This window comes from Ovis aries, chromosome 7 (genome assembly GCF_016772045.2).
Source record: "Ovis aries strain OAR_USU_Benz2616 breed Rambouillet chromosome 7, ARS-UI_Ramb_v3.0, whole genome shotgun sequence".
NCBI lineage: Eukaryota > Metazoa > Chordata > Mammalia > Artiodactyla > Bovidae > Ovis > Ovis aries.
In genome coordinates, this window is record NC_056060.1 from 20,978,079 (window position 1) to 21,002,044 (window position 23,966).

The window sequence follows — 23,966 nt, forward strand, 5'->3', positions numbered from 1 at the left end:
GATTGCAGCCATGAAATTAAAAGACGCTTACTCCTTGGAAGAAAAGTTATGACCAACCTAGATAGCATATTCAAAAGCAGAGACATTACTTTGCCAACAAAGGTCCGTCTAGTCAAGGCTATGGTTTTTCCAATGGTCATGTATGGATGTGAGAGTTGGACTGTGAAGAAAGCTGAGTGCTGAAGAATTGATGCTTTTGAACTGTGGTGTTGGAGAAGACTCTTGAGAGTCCCTTGGACTGCAAGGAGATCCAACCAGTCCATTCTGAAAGAGATCAGTCCTGGGTATTCTTTGGAAGGAATGATGCTAAAGCTGAAACTCCAATACTTTGGCCACCTCATGTGAAGAGTTGACTCATTGGAAAAGACTCTGATGCTGGGAGGGATTGGGGGCAGGAGGAAAAGGTGATGACAGAGGATGAGATGGTTGGATGGCATCACTGACTCGATGGACGGAAGTTTGAGTGAAGTCCGGGAGTTGGTGATCGACAGGGAGGCCTGGCATGCTGCGATTCATGGGGTCGCAAAGAGTTGGACATGACTGAGTGACTGAATGAACTGAACTGAACTGAACTGAAGCTCTTATTCTTTTCCTGGTGTCCATTCCTAATTCCTTGGAATAGGAATTATACCTGGAATAAGTCTGTTCTTTTTCAAATATTGCATGTCTAAGTCTTATTAGCAAGGATTCTGCAACCAGTTTTAGAGTCAGTCTTAAATATACAGACAATCCTTCCGTATCGGGCAGTTTCTTGACAAAGTATGCCTAGTATAGTTTGCCTTTTCTGGCTATGAGTCCACGTATGGTCTTTGTTGTTGTCATTGTTTCTCGGGTTTCTTTGGCTGTCCAGAATGTGGGATCTTAATCCCCCGGCCAGGGATTGAACCCGTGCCCTTGCAGTGGAAGCGTGGAGCTCAGACCACTGGACCACTGGGGAATTCCCCACCTATGCTGTTTTTCTTTTCAATTTATGTTTCAAATGTGATGGGTTTCTTTTATTTTACTGTGATGCAAAACCAAAGATTCTACTACCATACAGAGACCAGTGTATTATAAGGTCATGAAAAAGTGCTGTGGGACATGCAGGACATGATGGACAACTGGAGGGTCAGGTCATCTCCTTTGTAACATGACACTACATTGTCGCTGAGCAACACATTGATAATAACACTGAGGAACTGAACTGAAATGTGGCATGAATGTGACAACTTCCGGGCATGCCTTCAAGCACCTCCGTTAGGATGGACTTGGTACCTAAGCTTCAGTGTGGGGAGGATTACAATTCTTTGGAAGAATAAGAAGTTCACACTTTTGAATTTCACAGAAGAATTTTAAGGCCAAAACATAGTGGGTTCATTTCTCTTCACCTCCAGGGACAAAGCTGATGCTTTATTCAAAGCCACATTAAACTTCAAGTTCAAATCCAAGCCCGAACTTGTGCCCTCCTGCATTGAATTTCTTTCCATCGATTAGAGTTGACAGGGTCAGTTTCACTCCTGGTCAAAGGGTCTGAGTGTAACCCAGTCCAATCAGGCTGGCATTGTTTACTTTAGCACAGAGAGACGTTCTACAGTTCAGCTTGTACTTAGCAGCAATGCCGAAGCGGGTGTTCTTACTAGTGGCTGTCCACGCGAGGTGTATTGACATTTCAGTCTTCTCATTCACCTTCTGGTAGATCGACCCTCCAAACTCAGCGCCATCATTCACATGAGTGTGCAGCTGGAAGTCTGCAGCCTTGTAACCCAGGGTGAAATTATTCTGTGACAGTTTGCATTTGTCTGTGTCAAAACTCATCTGATAGCCAGCAAGTCAACCTTCAAAGGCCAACACAGCCTAGCCATAGATGGTTGGTCCAGAAAAATCTATATCAGCATTACTGCCAAGACTGAAACTATCTGGTTTATATGAGGCCTTCAATTTCCCACCCTTCTTTCTGTGTTCGGTACAAACATGGTATCAAGAGTCAATTTCAACCCTTCAGCCAACTTATTCTCCCGAGAGATTTCTGTCCCAAGAGTATTGTTTGTGTTCCACTTCTGGGTGAAGGTCAGTCCATAGTTACAGATCTTGTATTTGGTCTCTAGGTTGCCTGATGCTTTCCCTGTATCAGTGTAAGCATGACCAGAAGTAAAAAATTCCACTCCATGATTTGGTTCTCAGGTCTATTTTGACCATGCCAAAGCCATATGCTTTGTTGAAGACATCTTTGGCAGCCTTTCCTAGGTCACAGTAAGTCGGTGTGTTACACATATCGCCAACTGGAAGGCCTGTTCACTCCTCCAGGACACCACTGAAGCCCCACCTATGCTTTTGAGGGGAAAAGTGATTTACATCAGTGACAGGTAATTGGCATTAGAACCTACTCTTGCAAGTATTTGATTATCTTTTTGATTATTTTATTCAGAACAAATAATAATATGATTCAGGTCATGAAGGTATAACTCCGTTTTCCTGCCCCAAGAAAGAACCAGTTTTCCCCATCTTCAGGCAGATATAGGAATACCATATTCAATGATATGATATTGACTCCTAGGAATATCATATAAAATTATGTATAAATATATAATTATGTCTATACTTACACAGATAATCATAATATATATGTGCATATACTATAATTTTTATTTAATAGTTCTCATCCCATTTGCTACATCTAACATTTTATTTTTCCTATAATTGCTTTATTTTCCATGGTTCTTGATGGGGCAATTTTTTTTCCCTTCGATTCTCTCTCTGCCACTAAATTTATCTTTAGCTTCACCTCTACGTCTCTGAACATATAATCAGCCAGGAACTCATGTAACTATATAACTTGGTATATTTACATAAATGTGCTTCACACCATATACCACTTTGTAACTTGGCTTTTTTCATGTTATAAGGTGTTCTGGAAATTTTTTGTGTCAGCATTTAGTATATTTACCTTATTTAATAGCACTTCTATAATTTTTGACTGAGGAACTCATGAGAATATACAGAGATGAGCAGCCATGTTTCAATCTTGCAGTAAAGCTGATGTCCAAGTGGGTATTGGTGCTCAAGTTGAACAAAAATTAGATTGTAATGGGCCCTGGGCTTGGCTGTCAGGGGAATTTTGCTCCTCAGAGCACTTAGCACTTAGACAGTGAGCCAGTCAGAGGGCATGGAAACCTGTCATACTGACACACTGGTAGCAGGAGCTTAGGGAGGCCATTCCCAATCTTCCTATCTTCAAGGAATGCTTGAAATATCTTTTAAGGGAAGGTCTCGAGTAATTCCAGCATAAACACTGTTACAGCACAAGTGATGGTTCCCTGCTATGATAGTAAGTTACAGATGTAATAATCCAATATTAATAGTCATGTTCTTTTGAGTAGAGAATGATGCTTTTTGTGGATCTGTTTACTATAGCCAATTTATTACCCTACTCTTTTTGTGTGATTTCCCCTCCCCACAAAGGATACTTACTCTATTACAAGTCAGTAGTGCACACATTTTCATTGGAAAAGACCCTGCTGCTGGGAAAGATTGAGGGCAAGAGAAGAAGGGGGTGACAGAGGATGAGATGGTTGGATGGCATCGTTGACACAATGGACATGAGTTTAAGCAAGCTGCAGGAGATGGTGAAGGATAGGGAAGCCTGGCATGCTGCAGCCCATGGGGTTGCAAAGAGACAGACACAACTTAGCAACTGAACAACAAGTACACACAAGGAGACTTTGGTTTTCCCCTTAAAAAAAAAAATCCTACTTGATTAAAAAAAAAAATCTTAGCCTGTCACGGTCTTCATAGACTGGGACCTGGGGACTGGAGTCAACGAGAAGAAGGACGCACGGGACACAAGTCTTGAGTGAAACAAGGGTACTTTATTTGCAGAAATGCATGCTTATATATCTTCAATAAAATGATCACTCAGCCATTGAAAAGAATGAAATTCCACCAGTTGCAACAAAATGGATAGTCCCTTAAGTAAAAGGTCACTGAAAGGAAGCACTGAAGGGAATCCAAGCAGGTGCTCCTTCCCATGATGCTCTTTCCCAGTTCTCTTTCCTGAGAACTGGTGCAGCTCTGCTCATTCCTGTTTTCCAGAAACTGATAAGGAACAGAGAGTCCTTGAAAAATGGTGCACAAAGGAAGAAAACATATTGGATCCCTTAAAGCTGAATGCCCCCTGACACTGGTCAAGTAGGTCTAAAAGCTTTATCATCCAGTCATACTGTAAGAAATACTAATGAGATATGGTGAAAGTGAAAGTGAAGTCGCTCAGTCGTGCCCGACTCTTTGCGACCCCGTGGACTGTAGCCTCCCAGGCTCCTCTGTCCATGGGATTTTCCAGGCAATAGTACTGGAGTGGGTTGCCATTTCCTTCCCCAGGGGATCTTCCCGACCCAGGGATCGAACCCGGGTCTCCCGCATTGTAGACAGATGCTTTACCATCTGAATATGGTACATGGTATTTAATATATGCAAGCATAATTATCTATATTTAAAGCCAGAAAGGTTTTTGTTTTTTTTTTTGGCAAGTTTGCCTTGAATAGAATCAGGTAGCTAAAGATTAAGTAACCTTACTTGAAATTAATCTCTTTCTTTCCTTCTCATAAATTTAAAAAACTCTTAAGGCAAGCACAATACATTTCTGTTAATACCTGACTTAAACCAAAGTAGGGATTCAAATTTTGAAAGGTCAATTAGATAGATTTAATTTAAACAAGGGAAGTAAAATTATTTTAATTAATATTATTTATAATATAAAAACATTTTACAATTTTAAATAGTAAAACAATTAATCACAAGCCAAAACAATATGAATAAAAATACCCTAAGACACTATTTTATTAAGACTGAAAAATGTTCTCACTAACTGACATGATCAGGCTCAAATAAAAGTTTAGCAATTACAAAGTTATTATGCACACACGCAAATTTCTTGATATCTTTTGTACACGTATATGTGCATATAATGGAGAAGGAAATGGCAACCCACTCCAGTATTCTTGCCTGGAGAATCTGGTGGACAGAGGAGCCTGGTGAGCTGCTGTCCATAGGATTGCACAGAATCGGGCACAACTGAAGTGACTTAACATGCATCCATTGGAGAAGGAAATGGCAACCCACTCCAGTATTCTTGCCTGGAGAATCCCAGGGACGGCCGAGCCTGATGGGCTGCCATCCATGGGGTCGCACAGAGTCAGACACGACTGTAGCGACTTAGCAGCAGCAGCATGTGCATAGAAAATATTATTTTTGAAGCTAAAAGAAAGAATAAAGTCTACATTTTTCATTTAAAACCTGTGCTTGCTTTTTCACTGCACAGATACTCAATTCTGGGTCAAACTTGTGATAAGTGTACAGGGATTTCATTTTCACCTGAAATGAGTTGTTATCTGTCCTTGTTCTTGATGCTCATTAAACAGGAGAAAGCTTGCTTGCACATTAAGAAGTTGAAAATTCAGCAGAATGTTTGTTGCTTTTCAGTGAGTGGTAGGATACTCTTCTCTCACATAAGTCCAGAACTTTCTAGGGCAGACTAGTGAATCTCATGTGATTTACTTCATTCAGTTCACAAAGTTCTTCCTCTTTCCTCAAAGTCAAGTTCTCAAGATATGTAGAAAATCCAAATTTAGACACATGATCCTTCACCCAGCTATATGCTTATTTGGAAAGGAAAGAAATACTGCAAAATTTGTACTTGTCAAGATTGTTCTTCCTGGACATTTTCAGTAAGATTTAGACTTGTTTGGGCTTCCCTGATGGCTCAGATAGTAAAGAATCTGCCTGGAATGCAGGAGACCCAGATTCGATCCCTGGGTTGGGAAGATCCCCTGGAGAAGAGAATGGCTAACCACTCCTATATTCTTGCCTGGATAATTCCATGGACAGAAGAGCCTGGAGGGCTATAGTCCATGGGGTTGCAAAGAGTCGGACACAACTGAGTGACTAACACACCTGAGACTTGTTAGATGGTGAGCAATTTAACCACGAGTTTAAATTTAACCATTGTCCAAAAATGATGTCTGGTCTTTGCACCTAGCTTCTGGGAGGTAATTTCTAATCTCTGGAATGTTATGCCTGATGGAGTGTCTTTGTTTGCATGAGAGCCTTGGGCCAGTGGAATGGTAACATTGTGACCTTCTAAGGGGCTGGAAACTGAGATCAGACATGTCTCACTCAACCATGCCTACACGATGGGGTCCCAGTGAGGACTCTCCATACCAAGGCTTATTTGAGATTCTCTGGTTGGCAGTACTCTGCATGTACCGTCATCGGTCTGTGCCAGGGAAGTGATGCTGTCTTCCTTCTGTGGGGAGAAGAAACCACATGGGGCACTTTTCCTGGCCTCTGCCCTGTGTGTCTCTCCCCTCGGCTGATTTTAATCTGTGTCCCCTTCCTGTAATAAAACTGTGAGTATAACAGCTTCTAGCGAGTCCTTTGAATTCTTCTAGTGAAATATTGAAATTTGAGGCTCTCCAAAATTGCAATCGGTGTCAGGAGTGAGGGTGGTTTTATGAGTTATTCCCCCAACTTCACAGTTGGTTAATTTTGCAGTTGAAATCTGGATTGGGATTTGCTAGATCAACCCTGATTTACTGAAACACATGGTTTGGGAAGAGAAAGGCTGAGAGGGCAGGGATTGACAAACCTTCAATTCCTGGATGGCTACCAAGTTATTCATGGTGTGGAACTATGTCAGCACTGTGATCAGTCAGTAGAGGTAAAAGTTATTATTGGAATTTGGAAATGGTAGACTCAGATGCCGAGGAGTTGGCTCATTGAATACGTAAGGAAATGGAAAATAACAAGAAGCAAGCTACATATACAATTTGTGGTTATTATTATCTGTAATGGAGAAGACTCTTGAGAGTCCCTTGGACTGCAAGGAGATCCAACCAGTCCATCCTAAAGGAGATCAGTCCTGGGTGTTCATTGGAAGGACTGATATTGAAGCTGAAACGCCAATACTTTGGCTACCTGATATGAAGAACTGACTCATTGGAAAAGACCCTGATGCTGGGAAAGATTGAGGGCAGGAGGAGAAGGGGAAGACAGAGGATGAGATGGTTGGATGGCATCACCGACTCAATGGAAATGGGTTTGGGTGGACTCCGGGAGTTGGTGATGGAGAGGGAGGCCTGGCGTGCTGCGGTTCATGGAGTCGCAAAGAGTCAGACATGGCTGAGCGACTGAACTGACTGATTATCTGTAATAGCTAAACTGGAAGTAGAAGAGTGATGGAGTAGAATCTGATGATGAACCAAGTTCAGATTTCAGCCAGTCTGAGATGTGGTCGCTAGTCTTAGGGCCACCTCTGAAGGGGAAATTTTTGCTGGGACAGCAGACAGCATGTCTACAACCTCTGGTCGCTAAGAAGTTTGTCCGGGTTGGAAGACAGCAAGACCAAGAAACTACTGAAGCCAGAGCACAGAGTGTGAAGTAGTTATCTCCCACACACTGCAGCTAGAGAAAGCTTGAGCACAGCAATGAAAACTCAGTGCAGTCAAAAATGAAACAAGTAAATAAGTAACTAAAATTTTAAAATAAAAGATTGTGAGAGTCACTAATTTAGGGACAACATCCTTGGCTTAGAATATTGCAAAATGGAAGAATACATTTTTGTTGATCTAGTACCCACAGCTCACTACTAAACAAATACAGATACCTATGTATGAACCAGACACACGGGAGATTATTCCTAAACCAATGGACTGGATAAAAGCTGTGATAGCACTTGTTTACTCTGAAGAAGGGGGATTATTCCTATAAATGCCTAGTGGGTCTCCTCCTGTGAAGGGGCTGATATACTTTGTATGCAAACCCTGGTGGATTAGTTTTCTGAGGATCATGGTATTTACCTCAGTTAACAAGATACTGTACAAGTTTGGAGTCACATTTCTTCCGCTCAAGGAACACACTCATCCTCAGAGTAATAGTTTGATAGAGAATGTACTCAGTCACTCAGTTGTGTCTGACTCTTTGTGACCCCATGGATCATAGCCCACCAGGTTTCTCTGTCCATAGGATTTTTCAGGCAACAGTACTGGAGTGGGTTGCCATTTCCTCCTCCAGGGGATCTTCCCAACCCGGGAATCAAACCATTATCTCCTGAGTCTCCTGCATTGGCAGTCAGATTCTTTACCACTGAACCACCTGGGAAGCCCTTGATAGAGAATTGGAACAGGCACTTGAACACTGATTGCCTAAAATAAGCAGTAGATAGAGGCAAGAAAGGCTGGTTAATGTCATCATAAGTGTGTACTCAGACTAAACGGGGTGGATTCAGAGGACACCCACTAGATGGTTTCCTATACAATGCTTCCTATCAGGGGAGAATAGTGTGATCCAACGATTTTCTTCCGTATCACCTCAACTTTTTTCTTTTCTACACGTCGATTTTCTTTTTTCCTGCCCCATGTAATGATCCCAGTAAGCTGAGACTTTCATACTTACCTACTCTCTTCCTCACTCTCAAGTCCAAACAGGAGCAGAAACACTTGAAGATCTCCTTTCACAACATGATTTTTCCAAATATTTCATTTCCTTTTAAATCTTGTCAACTGAAGCAAAAATATCTTTCCCCAGCCATTCACTGGCTTGTTCAACTGGCTCGTGTGATAAAAAGGGTCTTCTAGGTAGACGTGTTTCTGCAGTCATTATTATCTTTAAAGCACTCAGCAAAATCTGGCCCAGCACTTTCTGGAATATACTCCAGGCACTCACCTTTGAGCTTAAACACCCTGGCCATTCACTCCAGTATTCTTGCCTGGAAAATTCCATGGACAAAGGAGCCAGGCAGGCTATAGTTCTTGGGGTCACAAAGGGTCCGACACGACTGAGTGACTGAGCACCCTGTTAGAAGTGCTCGGCTGAGCTCAGAGGCTTCAGTGTGTAACAGAGATTTTGATACCTTCTTTGTTCAGGTTTAACTCCAGCTTCAAAAACACTCTTGAGTGACCTGGTCTTTGTTTATAAAGTTGTGAAAGTGTTAGTTTCTCAGTTGTGTCCAACTCTGTGATCTAATGGACTATAACCTGCCAGGCTTCTCTGTCCATAGAATTCTCCAGGCAAGAATACAGGAGTGGGTAGCCATTCTCTTCTCCAGGGGATCTTCCCGACCCAGGGATTGAACCTGGGTCTCCTGCATTGCAGGCAGATTCTTTACCATTAAAAAAAAAAGTAATTTATGTTATTTTTGGCCGCATCAGGTCTTAGTAATGGCATGCAGGCTCAGTAGTTGCAGTGTGCCAGCTTGGTTGTTCTACAACTTGTGGGATCTTAGTACCCTGACCAAGGATTGAACTTGTGTCCCCCGAGTTGGAAGGCGGATCCCTAATCACTGGACTGCCAGGGAAGTCCCAAGTTGACTGTTTTTGTACCACCATCCAGAACTTTTTCATTTGATCTCCTAGACTTTTTGACACCATCACCTTTCTGGGAAGAAATCAGTGTGTTGTGATTATGTCAGGACTCTCTCATCTCACACAAGGGGCAAAGCATTTTACAAAAGCCAACCGCCCACAGGGCACCATCAGTACCAGTGCCAATATCCTCCGAGATACAACTTTCATTTCCAGATACTGAACAAAATATGAAATTTTATCTTGGCTTTTGATCGTCTCAGGTACCACTTTGCAGTAGAAAATTTTTCTTGAATTTTACCATTATTTACCCATTAATGAATGTTGTAGCATGACATTCATTGGTGAAAGCTGTCAACTTACCAACCTGGATACAGAAGAGGTTGTTTTCAGTTTATGACATAAAAACCTTTTTAGGATCATATGAGAAGTCATAAATACATCAATGTATCCTGCTACGGACAGTTTTCAGGGTCTTGTGTCGAGTCTGTCCACGTATTTTACTCACTATAATTTTACATGCTGTAATTAGGGGTTTTCATATCTCTGGAATTTGTCCTTTTCGGGCAGTAAGTTTCCTATCCCATCACTTGCTTCCTGAGATTTTTCACTGACTTTTTTTTTTTTTGTAAATGAAAGATTTTCTCTGTTTGCTTTGAGATTCCAGTGGCCATTAGAAATATTCAGCATTTTTCTAGGTCAAATGGCTGTAATTTATTGTTAAGTGGCTTTTCCATTTTGCTGGAGCTGTTGCTGCATTTGTAGGTTGTTCGCCTCAAAGGAAGCCCAGCACACTAGGATAACTTGGATTATCAACATGTGTAAAATCCACTGTGGGGCAGTTTTCATTGTAAAGAGTTTTTGTCCGCCCCCCCCCCCCCCCACCCGCCGCCCCATAGACCGTTTTTTCGCAATGGTGAAGTGCAATGACTCAGAAGATTGTAATTCTTCATCATTTATCAGAATTGTCCATGGGGCTCAGCCTAGAACTCTCCTCTTCCTTCTCACACCTTATCTTCAAAAATTGCCAGTAACGTACAAATGCTAGTAAAGTATAAAACAGAATGGCCCAGTAACTTAATGAGAGAATTGCAAGAGACAGAAATATCCACAGTACAATTCAGTTCTTTTTTTTTTTTCTTTTAAATGTTTATTTGGCTGCACTGAGTTTTAGATGTGGAATGTGAGATCTAGTTTCCTCACCAGCGATTGAACCCAGGCCCCCTGCATTGCGAGTGTGAAGTTTTAGCCAATGGACCACCAAAGGAGTCCCTTTAACCCCAATTTTCTTTAATATATATAGGTACAATTCACTTCCAGGCTACATAATCCAAGTTTTGTGACATTTGCAACAGCAAACCTCTTGCAGGGCAGCTGGGGGACATGAAAATTTCCTTCTGATTTTTTGTTAACCCTGTAGAGCTCCTTCCCCCCTGCCAGATGTTCAGCGCTATGTCAGGGAAGGTTGGAGAGGTAAATCCAGAGGGCGAGGCTGACATCATCGGTTTGCGAGATACACAGTGCTAACCAATTGTCAATGTCCTCTATCGCAAATCAAAAACTGAGATGCGTTCAACCAAATGACCACAGTTCTACCCTCGCTGCCATAGCAGGCTTCAAAAGCACTCTAATTAAATTGCTAATGGAGCTGCTTTGTCTCACTGGCCAGTTTCAACATCACCTAATTTGCAAAGTTTAAGACGTGTTTATGATTATTTTTCAGTCTTCATCTCTCTTGGACACTTGATGGAGAAACTCAGACTGAGAGGTTTATAAGTATGCTCAATTTTGCCAGCTTAATAAACAATGACACCCTATTTTTGTCTCCAAAGACCCAGATAATGATCAATTTTAAGGGAAATTATGGATTTCAGTTACCTGGGAAGTCCCTTCCCTGATGTGACCAGGAAGAACTAGGTGTGTTTTGTCAGGTTTCATGGCCAGTCTGGGCTGCTCACTGGTGTAGCTCAGAGCTCCCACTAAGCGGAAGGACCCAGCAGGCTCTGCTGGGGTGTCGTTCCCTTGGGATGGACCTCAGCTGGGCTACTATTTCTATGGCCACCAACACCCCTGCCACCTCTTTGTTTAACTTCCTTGTTCTGCCTTAAAGTGGCAACTGTCTCAATTATTCCCCTTCTCCCTTTTTACCTCAGACACTTCAATCAGCCCTCTCAGAAAAGCACTTAAACTTTCAAGTGACAAAATAAAATTTAAAATATCTGTTCCCAGAAGCCATAAAGGAACAGATTGAAAAATTTGTGTAAAAATTTGAACTTCTGTTTGGCAAAAGACAAGACAGACTGTGAAAGTGTAATTGCAGAACATATGATAAAATGGCTAATTGCCTTAATTTGCAAAATAACCCTCATGCAAATGAGTGAGAGAAAGTAAAACAACTCAGAAGAATATAGGCAAGTTATAAGAACAGACAGTTCACAGGAAAAGTATAAATGGTTTATAAAATTATGGAAACATATTCATCTCATTCATATTTAAAAACATGGAGATCAAAACATCAATAATCTTTCAACTTTTAGATTGGAGGAAAAGAAAAGCTTTATAATATTCAGAGCTGGCAAAATTATGGGGAAGTAAGTACTTTTAGATGTTTTTTGATGGGGTTTTATTTTGTTGCAACTTATGGGAAAGCAGTTTGCCAATATCTATCAAGTATTTAATTGTATGTATATTTTGACAGTGTTGATTGAGAAATTTCACTACTTGGGGTTTACATTGTGAATATGGTGGCTAAAATTTCCCCGAAATGTATGTGCAAAATGTTTGCAAGATATTGCTTAATAACAATTTGAAAAGTAAACTAGTTTAATAGCAAACAACTTAAAAAGCAAACTTAAATATCTATTAGTAGGACTCTTAAGTTGAAGTATATCAATATAGTATCGTTGTTAATAAAGGAGATAGTTTTGCAGGTGCTTAAAAGGATAAGCGTCCAAAATAGATTCTGAAGCAAAGAGAAAAAGGTAGAAAATAAAATAAAATAAAAAGAAAATGTGCTAGTAAGCACACCCAGCATTCTTCTACAAAATGCGCAATACATACACATTCGCATTAGCAGCAGATGCCATGAATAGGAAAACTATGCAGGAAGAAAGATTTTATTTTTCATTTCAAACCTCCCTGTTCTCTTTGAGGTTTTCCCTTTGTTTTGAGGGAACTTTGCTGTTTTTTTAAAAACGCTTTTGATTTCATGTTGGAGTATAGTTGATTGACAAGGTTGTGATGGTTTGAGGTGTCAAGCAAAGTGATTCAGTTATGCATATACATGTATCTATTATTTTTCAAAATTTTTTTCCCATTTAGCTTGTTACATAATACTGTGCTATCCAATAGGTCCTTGTTGGTTATCCACTTTATTTATTTTTATTATTAATTATATTTTATTTTAAAAATATATATAATTTGTTTCTGCATCAGGGCTTTCTTCACTTGAGGTGCTCAGACTTCTCGTTGTGGTGGCTTCTCTTGTTGCAGAGCATAGACTCTAGGGTGCTTGGGCTTCAGTAGTTGCAACTCATGGGCTCAGTAGTTGTGGCGCATGGGCCATTTGTGATCCTCCTGGACCAGGGATTGAACACGTGTTTCCTGCATTGGAAGGTGGATTCTTAACTGCTAGACCACCAGGGAAGTCCCTTTGCTTTGATTTTGTAGGTTTTTTTTCTTCTCTTTCTCTTTTGTTCTCTTCTTTGGTGGTTTGATGACCATCTTTAATGTTGTGTTTAGGTTGCTTTCTTTTGTGTGTGTGTGTGTGTCTATTGTAGTTTTGGGGTTTGCTGTTCCCATGAGGTTTTGATATAGCAGTCTATATGTGTGTGAGGTTATTTTAAGTTGCTGGTTTCATCCTTGCCTAGTGGCAATCCTTTAGCATTTGTTGAAAAGCTGGCCTGGTGGTGCTGAATTCTATTAGCTTTTGCTTGTCTGTAACGCTTTCAATTTCTCCAAAAAATCTGAATGAGAGCCTTGCTGGGTAGAGTATTCTTGGTTGTAGGTTCTTCCCTTTTATCGCTTTAAACATATCATGCCACTCTGTTCTGGCCTGCAGAGTTTCTACTGAGAAATCAGATGATAAGCTTATGGAAGTTTCCTTGAATGTTATTTGTCATTTTCCCCTTGTTGCTTTTAGTTTTTGTCAATTTGATTACCTCATGTCTCAGCATGCTCTTCCTTGGGTTTATCCTATCTGGGACTCTCATGCTTCCTAGACTTGGGTGACCATCTCCTTTCCCACGATAGGGAAACTTGCAGCTATTATCTCTTCAAATAACTGCTCAGGTCCTCTCTCTCTCTCTCTTCTCCTCCTGGGACCCCTATAATGAGAATGTTGTGAGTTTAATGTTGTCCCACAGGTCTTTGCTTCTTTCCCCTCACAGAAAACCATCCAGTTCAATGTATGTGCTCTCAGTTGTCTGTGTTCTTGTAAGATGTTATTGTCTGTTGGGTACGGTATATTCATTTATACAAGTGATATGTGCTCTAAGTCTCATTATTTCCTTCCTCTTTTCACTTGGCATGATGCATATTGCTCTGGTATATGTCATTGTTGCTTCTAACTGTAGTACAGTACTTCTTCTTATTTTCCAACTGGGTCACCTCCAGCTCCTTACCACCGCAAACAGTGGAATAAACCTTCTTAGTGATGTCATCCTGTGAATTTAAGTGGAATTCTTCTTGAAACATATATCCAGAAGTGGGGCTTGCTGATCATGAAATGCAATGACATGTAACTAAGAACTGTCTGATTGTTCTCTAGCCTTTTTGCATGAGTCCACATGCCCACCAGCTGTATAAGAGGTCCCACTATCCCCACATCCCTGCCAATACTTGGTATTCTCAGCTTTATTATTTTTGCCAGCTTAGTAAAGTAATATCTTATTATTTTAAAACTTTGCATTATTCTGATAAGTAGTAAGTTTGAGCTTCTTCTCACATGCTTGCCAGCTTTTTTTATTTCTCCTTCTGTAAATTATCTTTTCATTTCCTTTGCTCACTTATCTTTTGGGGTTCCTGCTTTTTAATCTTTTAAGAGTTCCTTGTATATGTTAGATATTCATTAAAAAAAAAGTTTTAGATAGAACAAATAATGTTTAATTTGTCATCTGTTTGTTAACTTTAATCATGATGTGCTTCAGTGAATACAATTTCTTAATTTGATGCAAGTAACTTTATTAGCTTTGGCCTTATGATTTCTCCTTGTACTTTTCTTTAGAAGTCTTTTTTGCCTCATATGTCAGAAAGACATTAATCCACAATATTTACCGTTAGCTTATAACCTTTTGCCTTGAGGTCTTTAATTTTTTGGAGCTCTCTGTACACGTTAGAAGGTTGCTGCTGCTGCTGCTGCTAAGTTGCTTCAGTCGTGTTCGACTCTGTGCAACCCCATGGACTGCAGCCCACCAGGCTCCTCCGTCCATGGGATTTTCCAGGCAAGGTAGGGAATTCAGTTTTATTTTTCTCCCCATAGTAAATCAGTCTTTCCAGCATCTTCTTTTAAACAACATGTCCTTCCTTTGTCATTAAATTGTGATGCAATATTTACTGTCTATCTAATTCTCATCTGTGGGTGTGAATTGTTTCTCAGTTCTTTGCTCCATTGTCCATTTTTTATTCTTATGCCCATATCATATAGTATTTAATTTTTCTATTCTAAGATATAACACAAAGAAAAATAAGGCATAAATCTACCACTTAATGATTTTAAATGAATGCCCAGCTAATTACTACTCAGGTTAAGAAATGGAGCACTGCCAATAACCCAGAAGCTGCTCTGTGTTGCTTGTCAGTCATAATATCTTTCCACTATTCTTAAAGTAACTACCAATCCCAAAGTAACTACCATCCTAACATTTAATCACTGCAGATGGTGATTGCAGCCATGAAATTAAAAGACGTTTACTCCTTGGAAGAAAAGTTATGACCAACGTAGACAGCATATTAAAAGCAGAGACATTACTTTGCCAACAAAGATCCGTCTAGTCAAGGCTATGGTTTTTCCTGTGGTCATGTATGGATGTGAGAGTTGGGCTGTGAAGAAGGCTGAGCACCGAAGAATTGATGCTTTTGAACTGTGGTGTTGGAGAAGACTCTTGAGAGTCTCTTGGACTGCAAGAAGATCCAACCAGCCCATTCTAAAAGAGATCAGTCCTGGGATTTCTTTGGAAGGAATGATGCTAAAGCTGAAACTCCAGTGCTTTGGCCACCTCATGTGAAGAGTTGACTCATTGGAAAAGACTGTGATGCTGGGAGGGATTGGGGGCAGGAGGAGAAGGGGACGACCGAGGATGAGATGGCTGGATGGCATCACTGACTCGATGGACGTGAGTCTGAGTGAACTCAGGGAGTTGGTAATGGATAGGGAGGCCTGGCGTGCTGCGATTCATGGGGTCGCAGGGAGTCGAACACGACTGAGCGACTGAACTGAACATTTATGATAATCAATCCCCTTCTTTAAAAAATCCTTTATTCCATCCCACTGGCTTTCAAAGTCAGATTCCCTGGGGATTCACAGTATCTGTGCTGGATCTCCAGGTTGGGAAGCCTGACTTGGGGCTCAGAACCTTTACAAGACTGGGAGAAGTTCTTTGGTATTATTGGTCTCCAGTTTGTGGGTCACTTACCTGGGGGATACAGGATTTCATTTTATCGTGATTGCGCCCCTCCTACTGTTTTGTTGCAGCTTCTCCTTTTCCTTTGAATGTGGGGTGTCTTTCCTTGGTGGGCTCCAGCATCCTCCTGTCGATGGCTGCTCAGCAGCGAGTTGTGATTACGGTGCTCTCGCAGGAGAAAATGAGCACATGTCCTTCTGCTCCACTTTGGTGCAGCCACTGCGGAGAACAGTATGGAGGCTTCTTAAAAAACTAAAAATAGAGCCACTGTATGAGCCTGCAATACCACTCCCAAGCATATATCCAGAGAAAAGCATAATCTGAAAGGATCATGGCATTGTTTGTAATAGCCAAGACAGGGAAGCAACCTAAATGTTCATTGACAAGGAATGGATAAAGATGTGAGACAAACCTACAGTGGAATATTACTCAGTCATTAAAAAGAATGAAAGAATGCTACCTGCAGCAATATGGATGGACCTAGAGACTGTCATACTGAATGAAGTAAGTCAAAGGAGAAATATCGTTATGACATCCCTTATACGTGGAATCTGCAAAGAAATGATACAAATGAACTTACTTAAAAGCAGAAAGATACTCAGAGCCTCAGAGAACAAATTCATGGTTGCTGGGAGGAAAGGTGGGAGGAAGGGATAGTTGGGGAACTTGTGATGAACATGTACATACTGCTGTATTTAAAATGGATAACCAATAAGGACCTACTGTACAGCAAATGAAACTCTTCTCAATGTTATGTGGCAGCCTAAATGGGAGAGGCGTTTGGGGAAGAATGGATAATATGTATTATGTATGTCTGAGCCCCTTTGCTGTTCACCTGAAACTATCACAGCATTGTTAAGCAACTATACCGTAATACAAACTAAAAAGTCAAAAAATACTTTATTCAGCATGTATCTATAAACCCTATACTTAAGTTTTGCCTGTTTCTAAATTTACATTAATAGGATAGTACAGTATACATTCTTTAATATCTGGCTTATTTCATTCAGCACTATTTGTGAGAGTCATCCATGCTGTATATGGCAGTAATTTATTGCTTTTAGTTTCTACATAGTTTTTTTTGTAGTAGTTTAAAGGAATACCCACAATTTTTCGCTACTCCCTGTACCCATGCCTTTTGCAATGTGATTTTAAACTTCCTTTCATGAAAAGATGGAGTCTATTTTCCTTCCCTTGAATCTGGGTTGGCACTGTGACTTGTTTTGGCCAATAGGATGAGTGAAAGTGTTACTGGCTCATACTGCTCACTGCTCCACAGGCCAATCAGTCAAGAGATGAGGTGTTTGGGCAAAGAATACTAACTTTATTTGAAAAGCCAGAGACTGAGAAGATGATAGACTAATGTCCTAAAGAACCATGTTGCCGGGGTTTGGATGCTATTCTTTTTTATAGAACAAAGAAGGGAGGTGAAGAGGTAAAGAAAAAAGGGGACGGGTTGTTGCAAGCATTTCCAGAGGGGGTGTCTTAATTTTCTCTTTCCTGCAGCCATTCACAGGTGATCCCGGTCAGAATGTTTCCTGCAAGCTTGAACGAAGGTGTTTTAGCTTAAACACTCAGGCATAGGAGGCAGGGTTCTCGGAGAGGGGCATTAAGTATAAGTTAATTGCTAAAAGGGATGTTGCCTATAGCTTCCCTATACACAGAAGCTCTGGGCAGCATCCTTTTAGTGATTAACTTGTAGCAGAAGCAATAGAATACAAAAGTTAAAGTAAAAGAGACAGATCCAACATGAAGTCAGATTTGTTCTTTCCTAGTCTGCTCTTGCCTGGAGAATCCCATGGACGGAGGAGCCTGGTTGGCTACAGTCCATGGGGTCTCTAAGAGTGGGAGACGACTGAAGGACTTCACTTTCACTTTTCACTTTCATGCATTGGAGAAGGAAATGGCAACCCACTCCAGTATTTTTGCCTGGAGACTCCCAGGGACAGAGGAGCCTGTTGGGCTGCTGTCTATGGGGTCTCACAGAGTCAGACACGACTGATGCGACTTAGCAGCAGGAGCAGCAGCAGTACAAAAGTGACCATGTGCTAGTTCTGAGCTCTGGTCTCCGAAGTCCTTGTGTGTTTCTGATCTATGTATTAGGACCTCTGCCTCCATGTACACAAGCCTGGGCTAGCCAACTAGAGCATCATATAGAAGGACCAGAGCTGAGATAGCCTGGTTATCTGAGCTGAGGCCTCAAAGATGTGACCAAGAATCTGCTGACCTATTGGGGTCCCCTGGAGGACATAGAAGACACTAGTTATACAAATGCAGTGAGGAATATGCTAGTGACAGTTGGGTGTTTCTACCAAGGACCCTGAAAGGATTTCACCAAGCCTATGTCACACTTCCTGCTCCTACTTCCTAGGACTAAATAAACTATCTGGGGACTTCCCTGGTGGTTCAGTGGTTAAGAATCTGCCTGACAATGCCAATGCAGGGGACATGGGTTTGCTCCCTGGTCCGGGAAGATCCCACATGACACGGGGCAACTAAGCCTATGGCCCACAACTACTAAAGCCTGCATGCCGTAGAGCCTGTGCTCTGCAACAAGAGAAGCCACTGAAATGAGAGGCCCACACACTGCAATGAAGACCCAGCATAGCCTAAACAAAAAAATAAACTCTTGGTACCAAGGTCTTTATCTCAGGGCCTTCTTTCAAGGGAACAAATTAAGATAACTCGGATTCAGGAGTGACCCTAGCAAGTAGAGATTCAGGTTGGGATTCTAGAATAATCATTGATATCCAGGGCCTGCTTGATGGGGACATGGGAGTGAAGTGGATCCCCCAAATTGACCTTGAGGCAGGGATTTGTGTAAAAATGGCTTGTTAGGAAGCATTCCCATGAAAGGAACACAACTAGGGGAGATAGAAAGTAGGATCACCGCAGTGTGGAGGCCAAACAGGAGTGCCTTATCAAGTTATATCCCACAGAGGGCAACTTTAGTGGCTCAATCCTGTAGGGGGCTTGACATTAGCATTTGAAGGGTAACCTCAGGGGAAGGGTAGAGACTATTAAGATACCTGCTCACTTGGAAATCAAGACGCTCCTCTCTCCTTCTCTGAAATACTCAAATGGAGAACAGCCCCATTGAACTTCCAGCTGTAACTGGGTCCAAAGATGCTTCCTCTGCAGGATGCCAAGAGACTCTGAGAATCTTCTCAAAATCCTCTGACTCATCTGAATTAAGTGATGCTTGCTGGTGATGCTTGAGTGGTTTTCAGAATACTTAAAGATTTAGGTAGCTTCAAGAACAGTTTTATCCTACAAATAAAGTGTGAGCTAGGAGCTCAGAAAAAAATGTGTGGACTGAATTAAGATTTTGATAATGCTCATGTGCTTCTAGTTATAGTCAAATCAATATCTTCCTGGTGGGATGAGTGATGCTAGTAAGTGTTATTTATCTGATGATCAAAGGTGCTTAGAGAAGGAACTAGAGATATTTAGCAGAGAACAGAGCAGACCGAAGTGTGATGGGTATGGATGACAGAGCTGTGTTATCGTTTGAGGAGGTGTCATGGGGAAAAGAGAATTGACTTGATCAGTGGTGGTTCTCAGATTGCTATAAGACCAATGGGGAAGAGCTATGGGGAGACAATTTTCAGCTCAGTTTAAGAAAGTATTTTCACATGCCCAGAGCAGTCCATAGATAAAATATACTGCCATAAGAAATAATGAATTCTTTAACATTAGAGTTATTCAGACACAGGATGAAAGATCATTTTGCAAGGGTATTGTGGAGGGAATTCAAACATCAAATAGGGATTAAAGTTAGATAATATTCCCAGTCCTGAAATATGATGATTCTTGTCCTTGATAAAAAGAAAGGTGAACTTGCTGGAAAACCAAGAGAACTCTCAACAGCCAGGATCAGAGCACAAGTCAGATGAATAAATGCTTAGTGATGGGATGAAACTAATCACTGCTTCTAAACCAAGTCATCAGAAGAAAATGAACTACTATAATTGTAATGAGCCTTATTTATGACAGTTTTGCTGAAATCAAATAATTTGTGCTTCAGTTGAATTTAAGTGCAGTGACAATTTACTTAATGAGTCTTCTGGGAATAAATTGTTCTTAGAATCAAGTGGCAAAAGTAGAAAGAAAATCATTTACAATGCTGAGATGTTCTTTTTAAAGCTTAACAGGATACTGTATAGTACCAACCCCCCCCACATCTGTGTGCAGTTGTGTAGGCCAGAGATATCTCGAGATGTTTTCCATATCTTGAGTTCCAATGAAGATAAAAGAGAGATTTAGAAAATTTGAGAAGTCAAAAAAGGATATACTACTGTAATCTACATGGCCACACATGGTGCCTATTTAGAGAGTTTGAGCCCTAGCTCTGAGTTCACTCTGCACATGTGTCTGCAGGAGTCTCTTGGATAAATATTTTCTGGAGAAATGGCTGGGTCATAAAGTAGGTATATATTTAACTTTCCAAGATTGGGGAACTATATCACACTCTTGATTACTATAATTTTAAAATAAGTTTTAAAATTAAGTAACATTTGTTCTCCAACGTTGTTCTTTTTCAAAGTTGTTTTGTTAATTCTCAGTCATTTGCATTTCCATATGAATTTTAGAATCAGTTTGTCAATTCCCAGAAAAAAGCCAGCTGGGATTTTGATTGAGACTGTATTGAATTTATAAATTAATTTGGAGAGAACTACAGCTAACAATACTGAGTCTTCCAATCAATGAACAAGGTATATCTCTCATTTTATTTATGTCTTTTAAATTTTTTCTATGAAGTTTCAGTTTGTAGTTATCAATGGGCAGATCTTTCACATCTTTTGTGGAGGCACTAAATTGCTGCCTGTAACTGTGGGTTTCTCTACTTCTCATATTTCTACCAGTTTTTGCTTCATGTATTTCAAAGCACTGTTATTAAATGCATAAACATTTAGGATCGTTAAGGGTTTATATGAATTGACACTTCTATTGTCATGAAATGACATTCTTTATTCCTGGTAATATTCTTTACTTTGAAATCTACTTTGATATCAATATAGCTCAAACTTTCTTTTGATTTGATAGCATGGTATATCTTTCTTCTCTCCATTTTCTTAGAACTTATCTGTGTTTTTATATCTAGAATGCATTTCTTATAGGCAGCAGACAGTTGTGTACTACTTTTAAAAAAAAATCCAATCTAATTGATCTTCAACTCTTAATTGGAATGTTTAGACCATTTACATCTGAATTTGGACAATAGGTAAAATAATATTGGAATGAATATTTCAAATATTCAAATGCAATTTGAATATAAATTGTGCATTTGGGCAATGATATTGGGTAGATGTTAACACATTCTTCAAATTCATGGACAATTTGTCACCTATCTCAGCTAAGGAATATTTAACTTGGACCAAATTTCCTGTTGTCTTTCTCCTACAGATTGCTCGAGAGAAAATGACATATCTTTATATTTTAACACTCCTATTTCTAGACTTAATGGGGTACACTTCTGTTTTCATTTTTTTATTGTAACATCAAGAAAAAGAACTTCCTTGTACATTGAAGTTTCTCAAGTTTGTAGATGAGTTTTATGGATTGCACTTAATTTGTCTGCTTTCTGGTGATAGAGAGAGTGGTTCTTCCTATAACTCCCACTGAGGCATCTTTAAATCAGACTGCAGGCATGAGTAGCTTTAAGAAGTTTTCCTCTGGAGAGCTGATTCCATCTCTGGTGTATAAGTTTATGTCAACTTCACCCACCCAAGTGGTACTTCTCTGAATTGAGTGTACTGTCCTAGCCTTATCTTTGGACTAAGAGCAAGACGTGGGGAAAATGGTGGGAGGAGTCAAATTGGAAGTGAGGTGCTGTGTGGTAGAGAAAAGTCATAAAGAACACTGTGCACAGATTTGTGGAGCAACTTAATATGTCTCTGGGTTTGTCTAACTTAGAGCTTATTGAGCTTCTTGGATGTTCATGCTCATATCTTTTGTCAAATTTGGAAAAATTTTTAATCATTATTTTTAAAAAATTCTCTCTTTTCCCTTCTCTCTCCTCCTTTCTCTCTCCTCTTCTTCTAAGACTCCCCTGGTCCATAAGTTGGACCGCTTGATGTTGACCCACAGGCTCTGTCCACTTTTCTTCAATTTTTCTTCTGTTTCTCAGACTTGATAATTTCCACTGTCCTATCTTCAAGCTCACTGATTCTTACTCCTGCCTGCTCAAATCTGCCTTTGCATCTCTCCAGTGAATTTTTCAGGTTATTGTCATTTTCAGCTGAAGAATTATTTTTTAAAGTTTTCTGTCTCTTGATATTTTTATTTCATTCACCAATTGTTTTCCTGACTTTCTTCACATTTTCCTTTAGTTCTCTGAGCATCCTTAAGACAGTTATTTTAAGGTCTTTGTCCAGTGTATCTGCCATCTTGGCTTTTCCAAGGTCAGTTTCTGCTGATTTTTTCCCCTTTGAGTGGCTCATACTTTATTGTTTCTTTGTATTCCTTTTTTTTTTTTTTTGTAGTTGAATACTGGATATTTGAATGTAATAATGGGGAAACTCTGCAAGTCAGATTCTCCCCTTTCCCCAAGGATTGCTGTTTTATTTATTTATTTTTTAATTGTAAGCTGTCTCTATGCTGAGGATCAGCCTGAGATGTAAACTTAAAGGTCTTCTTAGGTCTTTTCTGAGGCTTTGGCTTGCACGGTTACTTTCTAAATTTCCTCATATATGCAGTTGTTTTTGAATGTCTTAGTCTTTAATGTCTGGCTCCCAAAAAAGGGAAAAAAAGCAAGAAATGAAGTGTGTAGGGGAGAGTGTCAGCTTTTTATTATATATATGCTTATATATATGTGTATACATTATATATATGTATATGTATGTGTATGTGTATGTATGTATATATATATATATATATATATATATATATATATATATATATATGCCGTGCTGCATGGCTTGTAGGATCTCATTTCCCCAAGCAGGGATTGAACCCAGGCTATGGCAGTGAAAGCTCAGAATCCTAACCAGTAGGCCACCAGAGAATTCCCTGGTGGAGAGCACTCCCTCACCTTTTAAATTCTCCCAGAAACCTGTTCAGTCAGAAAGGGAGAGGCTTGCAATAATGGGAGGAGGTGCAATAACAATGACTGTTTGCCTCTTGGTCTGCGCTTCTGTGATCAGAAGCAGCAATCAGATCACTGGTCCCTGAAATTTGGAGGATAGGGTCCTTTTTGTTCACACTGGCTCCTGGAAGCTATAGGCAAGCTCCTCTAGGAACAAACGCACAGCTACCTACCTACCAGGTGGTTAGGGTAGGAGATTGGTAATTGCTACTGTGCTAAGAACTGAAATTGGCTGAATAAACTGCAATTTACCATCCAAGTCTTCCCCTGGAAGTTGCAAGCCTTCCATAAACTCCAGAGTTCCAAAATAGTTACATCAGACAGATTCTGCTGGTGCATTTGTTATTTAGGTGGGCAGATAGGTTCTTGGTCCTTCCTATTCTGCCATCTTCCCGGATTCCTCACTGTGTATACAGTTTTATAGGCTGAGGATACCTCTAGGAATTTTCTGTGAATCCAAGAACAAAGTCAGAAAATAGAGATTCAGAAAAGATGTGAAGACATCATTGTTGACCTTCAGGGTGTCTGGCATCTCATTCTCTGTCCCTGCTGTGTATCACCTCTCTAGGGTTACCTCCTCCTTAGCTTTTAAGTACTCAGTACCATCTTGCTCACTATCTCCTTCACTAATAAACTTAGAAAGGGTTTGATGTTAGTCATTTACATAAATTCTTACTTTTCTTTGCTTCTTTTCAAACTTGATGATCTCTCTTCAACTTTAAGCAACAACTATCCTGATATCTAACTCTTCATGCCAATCAAAATAAAAGTAATCTGATTCCAACTATATGTGCTTTATTGTAAATAATAATTGACTTATTATTCTTTAGGGTAAAGATTTTCAGCCACGGTGCTGCTTTCAATGAGACTTTTGCATTTTTAGCCTTTTGTTTATAAATGTGAGATGAAAAGTTTTGTCCCCAGTTT

The 23,966-nt window shown here is 40.2% G+C and overlaps 1 pseudogene; it reads right to left on the reverse strand.

The window, feature by feature from the left end:
• Positions 1 to 1,180: 1,180 nt before the first annotated feature.
• Positions 1,181 to 2,250, reverse strand: LOC101121426 (voltage-dependent anion-selective channel protein 3-like; annotated as a pseudogene).
• Positions 2,251 to 23,966: the final 21,716 nt, after the last annotated feature.